Source organism: Leptonychotes weddellii, chromosome 16, assembly GCF_054177405.1.
Source record: "Leptonychotes weddellii isolate Sample4059 chromosome 16, ASM5417740v2, whole genome shotgun sequence".
Taxonomy (NCBI): Eukaryota; Metazoa; Chordata; class Mammalia; order Carnivora; family Phocidae; genus Leptonychotes; species Leptonychotes weddellii.
In genome coordinates, this window is record NC_138384.1 from 48,934,835 (window position 1) to 48,948,232 (window position 13,398).

Here is a 13,398-nt window from a genome sequence, read left to right on the forward strand (position 1 = left end):
CATCGTCTCTCATGGTTCATCTCCCCCTTCATTCTTCCCCTCCTGCTATCTTCTTCTTCTTCTTTTTTAAACATATATTATTTGTTTCAGAGGTACAAATCTGTGATTCAACAGTGTTGCACAATTCACAGCGCTCACCATAGCACATACCCTCCCCAATGTCTATCACTGAGCCGCCCCATCATCGATAGCATTTTTAAGTTCTGCCAGTTCAGCTTTCATTTCTGCCCTTAGAGATTTTATGTTGCCATTAATCTATTTCTCCATTCTCACTATTGTCTTCATAACTGTTACCCTGAAGTCCATTTCTGACATCTTGGTTATATCTGTATCCATTTGTAAATCTGTGGCAGAAGTCACAGTCTCTGAGTCTTTCCCATTTGGGGGTTTCCTCCTTCTAGTCATTCTGTTGAGTGGTTGTAGGAGTATACAGAGTCCAAATTATTGACCACAACCCAAGCAAGATGCACCTGTTTTATAGGGACAGTAAAGTTGTCAGCCTCTTTTTCTTCCAGCCTGTCCCTAACCCGAATCCTGTTTTCTGGGGGAGGTGCCTGTCGCACTGTTACTCAGGCAACCCTGTTTGGGGGTTACCCTGTCCCATGTGTGTGGGGGGGAATGGGCTCAGTGAAAAACGTTTTTGGGGAGCTTTTTTTCTCTGACGGCTTTTCCTGGTGGCCTTCCATGTCTCTTCCAAGAGTCAGAGCAGAAGAGACCATTTCCAACCCTCTGTCTCAGAACAGAGAGATCGCAGTCTGTTCTTCAGTGAGCTCTCCAGGCCACACTATCTCCATTTCTGTCTATGCTGCTAAAAACTGCAGCATCCTCGGTTGTGCGCCCCTCAGCAGCACTCCCAGCTCTCGCCTCCAGGTCGGGGCATGTCTCTGCACTTTGTGCTTCTAAAACCGCCAGCCAGCCCACCCCAGTTCACACGCCTGCCCTGGCAGCTCCAGGTTTCAGCCTGGGGGGCTGTCCTAAAGTCCTTTCCCCACTGCTACTGGTCTCTGAGTCTGTGCCCCATCCCCAGTGCGGGAGGCTTTCTCGCACCAGTGGTGCAGGATCCCATCTGCTCCCACCCCCTTCCGTTTATCTTCTGATATCTGCCCGTGGAATCACAGCTCCCCACTTCATACCTCGAAACCAACTGCCTATGATATTCTAATTGTAGAGATCCAGATCTATCTTCTTACATCTCAGGCTGATTTCAGGTGTTCAGAGTGGTCTGGTAGATATCCACCTCAATTCAGGGGACCAGTTGGAATAGGGTCCCCTAATCTTCAGCCATCTTTTTGTACACTCCCTGGACCACATCTTCTTTATCCATTCATCTGTTGAAGGGCATCTCAGCTCCTTCCACAGTTTGGCTATTATGGACATTGCTGCTATGAACATTGTGGTGCATGTGCCCCTTCTTTTCACTACATCTGTATCTTTGGGGTAAATCCCTAGTAGTACAATTGCTGGGTCTTAGGGTAGCTCTATTTTTAACTTCCTGAGGAAACTCCATACTGTTTTCCAGAGTGGCTGTACCAACTTGCATTCCTACCAACAGTGCTCTTTTGCATTCTTGTAAAGCAGGTCAAGCTGTGATAAATTCCCTCAGCTTTTGTTTGTTCAAGAAAGTTTTCTCTCTCCTTCATTTCTGAAGGACAGTTGGTCAGACAGTTTTGGGACAATTCTGGAAAGCTTTCTCAACTATATAGCTATACATGTTATAGGCTGATTTATCTGATACACCAGCCTTGTAGCCAAACTACTCTCTGTCAGCTCTGCTTCTCACACTCCTATATAGGTGTTGTTCCTCAGAACACCCCCCAGTAAGCTTCCTGCATGCAAATCTCTATCTCTGTGTTTGATTTTCCAAGCAACATAACCCAAGTCACCTATTTCAGAAAAAATCATCAGAAAGTCTGAATAAAAACTTTATGCTTTTCATAAAAATTATACTTCACAATCAACAGCTTCATCCTCTGCATATTTTTGAGATATGAGTCAGGAAAAGATAGTTATTGGCAAGAAAACAAACTTGAAGCTAAGACAGCTATTAGAAACTTCATACTGGCTATCTTTTAAGTGTCTACTCTTGCAAATCATACCAACCACAGAACAAATCCAGCAAATCAAACTGAGCAACAGGGATCTTTCTCAATTATCTTTGAAGTTCTCTCTTTACTTAAAAATAAAAGCTTTTTTTTTTTTTAATCAATACACCCAATGTGGGGCTTGAACTCAGAATCCCTAGATCAAGAATCACATACTCTGCAACTCAGTTAGTGAGGCACTGCCTAACTTCTTTTTTAATTGAAGTATAATTAACATACAATGTTATGTTACTTTCAGATGCACAATATACAAATTTGATTTGATAGTTCTATACATTACTCAGTGCTTCCCATGTTGTGTAGTCACCATCTGTCACAACATTAAAATATTACTGTCTATATTTCTTTTTTTGAGATTTAAATTCTAATTGTTTATTTTTAAATTTAATTTTGTTAGTCACCATACAGTACATCATTAGTTTTTGATGCAGTGTTCCATGATTCATTGTTTTCGTATAACACCCAGTGTTCCATGAAGTACATGCCCTCCTTAATACCCATCACTGAGCTGTCTATATTTAAGTGTATTTTCATCACCATAATTTATAACTGGAAGTTGTACTTCTCAATGCCCTTTATTCTGCCCATCACCCCCTCTGATAATCGCCAGTTTCTTCTCCATATTTATGGGTCTGCTTTATGTTTTATTTATTCATTTTTTTTTTTTAGATTCTACACATAAGTAAAAATCATATGGTATTTGTCTTTTTCATCCTGACTTATTTCATTTAGTGTAATACCTTCTGGGTCCATCCATGTTGTTGTAAATGGCAAATCTCATCCTTTTTCATGGCTAATATTCCATTGTATATATTATACTACATCTTCCATATCCATTTATCTATCAATGGGCACTTGGGTTGCTTCTATATCTTGGCTATTTTAAATAATGTTACAATAAACATAAAGGTGCATATATCTTTTCAAATTAGCGTTTTCATCTTCTTTATTCAGTAATGGAATTACTGGATCATATATTTTTATTTTTATTTTTTGAGGAACATCCATACTGTTTTCCCCAGTGGCTTCACCAGTTTATATTTCCAACAACAGTGTGTGAGGGTTCCTTTTTCTCCACATCCTCACCCCACACTTATTTCTTGTCTTTTTGATTCTAGTCATTCCGACAGGTGTGAGGTAGTATATCACTGTGTTTTGAGTTGCGTTTCCCTGATGATGAGTGACATTGAGCCTCTTTTCAATGTGTCTGTTGACCATCCATATGTCTTTGGATAAATGTTTATTCTGCCTATTTTTTAATTGGATAGTTTGTGTTGTTGAGTTGTATAATTTTATATATATTTTGGACATTAACCTCTTGGGAGGTATGTTGTTTGCAAATATCTTCTCCTATTCAGTAGCTTGCCTTTTTGTTTTGTTGATGGTTTCCTTGCTGTGCAAAAGCTTTTTATTTTCATGTAGTCTCAATAGTTTATTTTTGCTTTTGTTTCCCTTGCCTGAGGAGACCTATCCATAACTATGTTGCTAAGGGTGATGTCCAAGAGATTACTACCTGTGCTCTCTTCTAGTTTTATGGTTTCAGGTCTCACATTTAGGTCTTTCATTTTGAGTTCATTTTTGTGTATAATGTTAAAAAAAAAGTGGTCCAATTTGAATCTTTTGCATGTAGCTATCGTTTTTCCAGCACCATTTATTGAAGAGACAATCTTTTCCCCCATTAAATATTTTTGCTTCTTTTGTAATTGACCATGGAAGGGTGGGTTTATTTCTGGGCTCTCTATTCTATTGATTGATGTGTCTGTTTTTGTGCCAGTACCATGCTGTTTTGATTACTATAGCTTTCTAGTATATCTTGAAATCTGGGATTGTGAGACCTGCAGCTTTGTTCTTCTTTCTCAAGATTGCTTTGGCTATTTGATGTGTTTTGTGGTTCCATACAAATTTTAGTATTGTTTGTTCTAGTTTTGTGAAAAATGCTGTTGGTGTTTTGACAGGGATTGCCTTGAATCTGTAGGTTGTTTGCAGTAATATGGACATTTTAATAGTATTTTTTTTTTCAAGCCATGAGCATGGAATATCTTTACCTTTGTGGCATCTTCAACTTCTTTCATCAATGTTTTATAGTCTACAGAGTACAAGTCTTTCACCTCTTCAGTTAAGCTTATTCCTAGGTATTTTATTCTTTTTGATGCCATTGCAAATGGAGTTATTTTCTTAATTTCTCTTTATGCTACTTTCGACTTCTGGGTATTAAATTTGTATCCTGAAGTTTTATTTATTGCTTTTAGCAGTTTATTGGGGAGGAGTTTTTAGGACTTTCTATGTATAGAATTGTGTCATCTGCAAATAGTGACAGTTTAATTTCTTTACCAATAAGGGTGCCTTTTTTTTTTTTTTTGTCTGATTGCTGTGGCTAGGACTTAAAGTACTATGTTAAATAAAATTTAGCCTGCTAATTTTTTAAAGCTCTCAGGGTTAAGCCCTGCTGGGTTTCAAAGTCAAATGTTATGGGAACTTATTTTTTTCATTGTGGGTCCCCAGTGCCTGGGGTACCTGGGGTGGGATCTGATCCACTTCCCCAGGCTTGTGATGTCTCTCCTATTTGTGGCTAGTTGTGCTAGGGTTTTAGTTCCCAATGGCATCTCCATCCCTCCACCCTTTTCATTGTGGTTTCTCTCCATGATTAGCTGTGGAAGATCTGTTCTGCAGTCTTCAGGTCATCTTCACAGTTAGTTGTATAGATACAGTTTTCTCAATGTGTCCATGGGATGAGGTGAGCACAGGATCCTCTCCCTCCACTATCTCCCCAAAAATCTCAGATTTAAAAACTTATGTTATCTGTAGGCACAATGTTGAACAGATAGCTACAACTTAATTGTCTTGCATAACTAAAATTTTCTACCTGTTAAGCAGTAACTCTGAGTTTGCCCATCCCCACAGCCCCTGGTAACTGCCAGTCAATGTTCTGTTTTTCCAAGTTTGACTCTTTCATTATGTTCAGTTGGCCACCGTATAGTACATCATTAGTTTTTGATGCTGTGTTCAATGATTCATTAGTTGCATATAACATCCAGTGCTCATCATAACACTTGTCCTCCTCAATACCCATCACCTGGCTACCCCATCCCCCACCCTCTCCCCTCTGAAACCCTCAGTTTGTTTCCTGGAGTCCATAGTCTCTCATGGTTTGTCTCCTTCTAATTTCTCCCCCTTCAGTTTTCCCTCCCTTCCCCTGTGCTCCTCCATGCTATTCCTTATATTCCACATATGAGTGAAACCATATGATAGTCTTTCTCTGCTTGACTGATTTCACTTAGCATAATCCCCTCCAGTTCCATCCATGTCGATGCAAATGGTGGGTATTCATCCTTTCTGATGGCTGAGTAATATTCCATTGGATATATGTACCACATCTTTTTTATCCATTCATCTGTTGAAGGACATCTCAGCTCCTTCCACAGTTTGGCTATTGTGGACATTGCTGCTATGAACATTGGGGTGCAGCTGCCCCTTCGTTTCACTATATCTGTATCTTTTTTTTTTTAAGATTTTATTTATTTATTAGAGAATGAGAGAGAAAGAGCATGAGAGGGGTGAGGGCCAGAGGGAGAAAGACTCCCTGCCGAGCAGGGAGCCTGATGCAGGACTTGATCCCAGGACTCCAGGATCATGACCTGAGCCAAAGGCAGTTGCTTAACCAACTGAGCCACCCAGGCACCCATTATATCTGTATCTTTGTGGTAAATACCCAGTGGTGCAATTGCTGGGTCATAGGGTAGCTCTATTTTTTAACATCTTGAGGAACCTTCATACTGTTTTCCAGAGTGGCTGCACCAGCTTGCATTCCCACCAGGAATGTAAGAGGGTTCCCCTTTCTCCACATCCTCGACAACACTTGTTTGCTGTCTTGTTAATTTTTGCCATTCTAACTGGTGTAAGGGGGTATCTCATTGTGGTTTTGATCTGTATTTCCCTGTTGACTAGTGATGTTGAGCATTTTTTCATGTATTAGTCTTTTGTATGTCTCCTTTGGAGAAGTGTCTGTTCATATCTTCTGCCCATTCCTTGACTGGATTCTTCGTTTTTGGGGTGTTGAGTTTGAGAAGTTCTTTGTATAACTTGGATACCAGCCCTTTATCTGAAATGTCCTTTGCAAATATCTTCTCCCATCCCATGGGTTGCCTCTTAGTTGACTCTTTCCTTTGCTGTGCAGAAGTTTTTTATCTTGATGAAATCCCAAAAGTTCATTTTTGCTTTTTTCCCCCTGCCTTTGGAGACGTGTCTTGAAAGAAGTTACTGTGGCTGATGTTGAAAAGGTTACTGCCCATATTCTCCTCTAGGATTTTGATGGGGGAAAGACCTCAATGTGAGACAAGAATCCATTTTGAGTTTATCTTTGTGTGTGGTGTAACAGAATGGTTCAGTTTCATTCTTCTGTGTGTGGCTGTCCAATTTTCCCAGCACAATTTATTGAAGAGACTGTCTTTTCCCATTGGATATTCTTTCCTGCTTTGTCAAAGATTAGTTGACCATAGAGTTGAGGGCCCATATCTGGAGTCTCTATTCTGTTCCATTGATCTATGTGTCTGTTTCTGTGCCAATACCATGCTGTCTTGGTGATCACTGCTTTGTAATATAGCTTGAAATTGGGCAACGTGATGCCCCCAGCTTTGTTTTTCTTTTTCAACATTTCCTTGGCGATTCAGGGTCTTTTCTGCTTCCATACAAATTTTAAGATTATTCAGCTCCTTGAAAAATGCCAGTTTGACTCTTTTAGATCTCATAAAAGAAATTGTACAGTATTAGTCTTCCTCTACCTGGCTTATTTCACCTAGCATAATGTCCTTCAGATTCATCTATTTTGCCCCATATCCAGAATTTCCTTACTTTTCAAGTCTAAACAATCTGTTATAAGTATATACCACCTTTTCTTCATCTGTTGAAAAATATTTAAGGTATTTCTGTATCTTGGCAATTGTGAATATTACTGCAATGAACATGAGAATGTAGATATCATTTTGAGAACCTGGTTTTAATTTTTTTGGATATATACCCACAATTGGGATTGCTGGATCATATGGAGATTTTTAAATTTAAATTTAATTAGCCAACATATAGTACATCATTAGTTTCAGATGTAGTGGTCAATAATTTATCAGTTGCATATAATATCCAGTGATCAAATCACATGCTCTCCTTAATGCCTATCACTCAATAACCCCATCCCCCCACCCACCGTCCCTCCAGCAACCCTCAGTTTATTTCCTGTAGTTAAGAGTCTCTCATGGGTTTTCTCTCTCTGATGACTTCCCAGCTTTCCCTCCCTTCTCCTATGGTCCTCTGCACTGTTTCTTGTATTCCACATGAGTGAAACCATATGATAATTATTTCTCTGATTGACTTATTTCACTCAGCACAATACCCTCCAGTTTCCATACACACACACACACACACCCTTCTTTATTCACTCATCCATCAGTGGACATCTCAGCTCTTTCCCCAGTGTGGCTATTGTGGGTATTGCTGTTATGAACATTGGGGTGCATATGGCCCTTCTTTTCACTACATCTGTAGCTTTGGGGTAAATGCCCAGTGGTGCAATTCCTGGATCATAGGGTAGCTCTATTTTCAACTTTTTGAGGAACCTCCATACTGTTTTTTTAAAATAAATATTTGTTAAAATTTTTATTAACATATATTTGTTTCATGGGTACAGGTCTGTGATTCCTCAATCTTACACAATTCACAGGGCTCACCATAGCACATACCCTCCCCAATGTCCATCACCCAGCCACCCCATCCCTCCCACTCCCCTCCTCTCCAGCAACCCTCAGTTTGTTTCCTGAGATTAAGAGTCTCTTATGGTTTGTCTCCCCCTCTGGTTTCGTCTTGTTTCATTTTTCCCTCCCTCCCCCTATGATCCTCTGTCTTATTTCTCAAATTCCTCATATCAGTGAGATCATAGGATACTTTTCTTTCTCTGATTGACTTATTTCGCTTAGCATAATACCCTCTAGTTCCATCCAGGTCGTTGCAAATGGCAAGATTTCTTTTTTTTTTTTGGCTGCATAACATTCCATTGTATATATACACCACATCTTCTTTACCCATTCATCTGTTCCTGGACATCTAGGCTCTTTCCATAGTTTGGCTATTGTGGACATTGATGCTATAAACATTGGGATGCAGGTGCCCCTTTGTTTCACTACATTTGTATCTTTGGGGTAAATACCCAGTAGTGAAATTGCTGGGTTGTAGGGTAGCTCTATTTGTAACTTTTTGAGGAACTATTTGTGTTGTTTTCCAGAGTGGCTGTACCAGCTTGCATTCCCACCAACAGTATAGGAGGGTTCCCCTTTCTCCACATCCTCGCCAACATCTGTCATTTCCTGACTTGTTAATGTTAGCCATTCTGACCAGTGTGAGGTAGTATCTCATTGTGGTTTATGATCTGTATTTCCCTGATGCCAAGTGATGTGGAGCATTTTTTCATGTGTTAGTCATTCATATGTCTCCTTTAGAGAAGTGTCTGTTCATGTCTTCTACCCCTTCCTTGACTGAATTCTTCATTTTTTGGGTGTTGAGTTTGAGAAGTTCCTTGTATAACTTGGATACCAGCCCTTTATCTGAAATGTCCTTTGCAGATATCTTCTCCCATCCCGTGGGTTGCCTCTTAGTTGACTGTTTCCTTTGCTATGCAGAAGCTTTTTATCTTGATGAAGTCCCAAAAGTTCATCTTTGCTTTTGTTTTTCTTGCCTTTGGAGACGTGTCTTGAAAGAAGTTGCTGTGGCCGATGTCGAAGAGGTTACTGCCTATGTTCTCCTCTAGGATTTTGATGAGTTTATCTTGGTGTATGGTGTTAGAGAATGGTCCAGTTTCATAATTCACGGGCTGTCCAATTTTCCCAACACCATTTGTTGAAGAGACTGTCTTTCTCCCTTGTATATTCTTGCCACAATTTCCTGTGGACTCATACAAGGTCACAGAGACTTAAAGGCAGTAGCAAGGTGAGAACACAGACTTTCTTGGTTCCATACCCACTGGCTTTAACTACCTTAGCTATTATTCTGTATGGTTTCTCAATAATGTAGGGATTGGTGTAGAACGCTTACCAAAGGATAGGATCTTTAAGGCACTGTCCCAGTGAATACCATCTGCAATATCCTTATCAAATTATTGATGGTAAACTCCACCACAAAGGATATTTAAAGGCAGAAATAAAGGCAAGAGGGTATTCCAAAATTGGACGGTTTTGTTAGGAAAACTTTCACCTATGGGACTTCTCTTTGTGCACATTCACTTTATAGTCTTCACTGTATATCCAAGCAACTGTTTATAAGACATTTTTCTGCTACAGGTGTCCTTTCTTGGTCAAAATACACAACCACTCAAATTCTTTGGAGTTCATTTCCACTATTCCACAAGATTTTCTTTTAATCAAGTATAGTTGACACAATGTTACACTAGTTTCAGGTGTACAATATAGTAATTTGACAACTCGCTACATTATGCTGTTCTCACCACAACTGTGCTACCTTCTGTCACCATACAATGCTATTATACCATTGACTAAATTCCCTATGTTACACCTTTTATCCGTGTGACTTACTCGTTCCATAACGGGGACTCCACTCCCCTTCCCCCATTTTGCCCATCTTCCATCCCTCTCTTCTAGCAACCACCAGTTCTCTGTTTTTATGGGTCTCTTTCTGCTTTTTTGTAGAGTCAACATATAAGTAAAATCATATGATATTTGTCTTTTTTGCATAATATCATTTGCAAATACCACTGCATAGTACCATTATAGGTCTATCCATGTTGTTGCAAAGGGTAAGCTCTCATTATTATTGAACAATATTCCATTGGGTGTGTATGTACACCCACCCACATTTTAATCCATTCATCTATTGATGGACACTTGGGCTACTTGCTCATCTTGGCTATTGTAAATAATACTGTAATAAACAGAGGGGTGCATATATTTTTTCAAATTAGTGTTTTCTTTGGGCATGTTAAGGAACCTCCATACTGTTTTCCACAGTGACGGCACTAATTTACATCCCCACCAACCACACAGGAAGGTTTCCTCTTTTCCACATCCTTGCCAACACTTGTTTTTAAGATGCTAGCCATTTTGACAGGTGTAAGGTGAGATCTCACTGTGGTTTGATTTGCATGTCCCTGATGTGATGATTAGTGATGCTGAGCTGCTTTTCCTGTCTGTTGGCCAGCTGTAGGTCTTTGGAAAAATGTCTATTCAGGTCCTCTGCCCCTTTTTAAATCAGAGTGTTCATGTTTTGGTATTGAATTGTACAAGTTATATATTTTGCATATTAACCCCTTATCAGATGTATTATTTGCAAATATCTTCTCCCATGCAGTAGCTTACCTTTTTGTTTTGGTTTCCTTTGCTGTGTGAAAGCTTTGTATTTTGGGCTAGTCCCAATAGTTTGCTTTTGTTTCCCTTGCCTGAGGAGCCACATCCATTACTATGTTGCTAAGGGTGATGTTCAAGACATTACTGCCTACATTTTCTACTAGGTTTTTATCCATTTTGAGTTTACTTTTTGTGTATGGTATAATAAAATGGTCCAGTTTCCAGCACCATTTATTGAAGGCAGTCTTTTCCGCATTGTATATTTTTGCCTAATTTGTCATAGATTAATGGGCCAAATAAAGGTGAGTTTATTTCTGTGCTCTCTATTCTCCACTGATCTATGTCCTTTTTTATTATTATGGTCAATTAGCCAACATATAGTACATCATTAGCTTTTGATGTAGGGTTCAACGATTCATCAGTTTTAACACCCATCACCCAGTTACCCCATCCCCTCACCTTTCTGTAACCCTCCGGGAAACAAACTGAGTCCAGCCAGAGTCTCTCCCTCACTGATTTCTCCCCATACAAGTTTTCCCTCCCTTCCCCTATTGTCCTCTGCACTATTCCTTCTATTCCACATATGAGTGAAACCATATGATAATTGTCTTTCTCTGCTTGACTTATTCCACTTAGCTTAATCCCCTCCAGTTCCAACCATGTTGATGCAAATGGTGGGTATTCATCCTTTCTGATGGCTAGTATTCCATTGCATATATGGACCACTCTTCTTTATCCGTTCATCTGCTGAAGGGCATCTTGGCTCCTTCCACAGTTTGGCTATTGTGGACATTGCTGCTATGAACATTGGGATGCAGGTGCCCCTTCGTTTCACTACATTTTTATCTTTGGGGTAAATACCCAGTGGTGCAATTGCTGGGTCACAGGGTAGCTCTAGAGTGGCTGCACCAGCTTGCATTCCCACCAACAGTGTAAGAGGGTTCCCCGTTTTTTTAATTTTAACCATTCCTACTGGTTCAAAACCTCTGGGATACTGCAAAGGTGATCCTTAGAGGGATGTACATAGTCCCCAAAAAATCCCAATTGCACAAGCTAACCTTACACCTAAAGGACCTGGAGAAAGAACAGCAAATAAAGCCTAAATCAAGCAGGAGAAGAGCAATAAAGATTAGAGCAGAAATAAATGAAATAGAAACTAGAAGCTAGTTCTTTGAAAGAACCCAAATTAATAAAATCATGAATGAAAGGGGAGAAATCATGACTAAGACCAGCAGCTATATGCCAACAAACTAGGCAATCTGGAAGAAATAGTAGTTTATAAGTTTCCAGGAATGCATCCAAGACTGAAACAGGAATATCCATAATAAAATTAAATTTTTTTTAACAGACCCATAACCAGCAAGGAAATTGAAGCAGTGATAAAAAAAAAAAAAAAAACCTCCCAAAAAACAGGAGTCCAGGGCCAGATGGCTTCCCAGGGGAATTCTACTGAAACTGTTTCAAAACTTCCAAACTCTTTCTATGAGGCAGTACCTTGACTCCAAACCCACACAAAGACCCCATCAAAAAGAATTACCAATATTCCTGATGAACATGGATGCCAAAATACTCAACAAGATCCTAGTCTTAGGATCCAACAGTACATTAAAAAGATTATTCATCACAACCAGGTAGGCTTTATCCTAGGATGCAAGGATGGTTCAACATTTGCATACTCAATGTGATTGATAGAGCACATTAATAAAAGACAAGAACCATATGATCCTCTGCAGAAAAAGCATCCCTTCAGGATTAAAACTGTTCAAAGTATGGGGATAGAGGAACATACCTCAAGATCTTAAAAGCCATCTATGAAAAGCCCACAGCAAGGATCATTCTCAAGGGGGAAAAAACAGATTTTTCCTTAAGGTCAGGAACATGACAAGGATGCCCACTCTTACCACTGTTGTTCAACATAATACTAGAAGTCCTAGCAACAACAATCAGACAACAAAGAAAAGGCATTCAAATTTGCAAAGAAGTCAAACTCTCTTTGCAGATGACATGATACTTTGTGTGGAAAATCCAAAAGACTCCACCCCAAAATGGCTAGAACTCATACAGCAATTCAGCAATGTGGCAGGATACAAAATCAATGCACAGAAATCAGTTGCATTTCTATACACAATGTGACTGAAGAGAACTTAAGGAATTGATTCCATTTACAATTGCACCCAAAACCATAAGATACCTAGGAATAAACCTAACCAAAGAGATAAAAGATCTGTACTCTAAAAACTATAGAACACTTATGAAAGAAATGGAAAAACATTCCATGCTCATGGACTGGAAGAATAAACATCATTAAAATGTTTGCTGCCTGGAGCAATCTACACATTCAATGCAATCCCTATCAAAATACCATTGACATTTTTCAGAGGTGAAACAATCCTAAAATTTGTATGGAACCAGAAAGGGCCCCAAATCGCCAGGGGAATGTTGGAAAAGAAAAACAAGGCTGGGCGCGTCAAAATCCCACTTCAAGCTATATTACAAAGCTGTGATCATCAAGACAGCATGGTACTGGCACAAAAACCGACACCTAGATCAATGGAACTGTATAGAGACTCCAGAAATGGACCCTCAACTCTATGGTCAACTAATCTTTGACCAAGCAGGAAAGAATATGCAATGGAAAAAAGACAGGGTCTTCAATAAATGGTGCTAGGGAAATTGGACAGCCACATGCAGAAGAATGGGCCCTTCTCTTACACCATACACAAACTCAAAATGGATGAAAGACCTCAATGTGACACAGGAATCCATCAAAATCCTAGAGAACATAGTAACCTCTTCGACATCGGCCACAGCAACTTCTTTCAAGACACGTCTCCAAAGGCAAGGGAAACAAAAGCAAAAATGAACTTTTGGGACTTCATCAAGATAAAAAGCTTCTGCATAGCAAAGGAAACAGTCAACTAAGAGGCAACCCATGGAGAATAGGAGAAGATATTTGC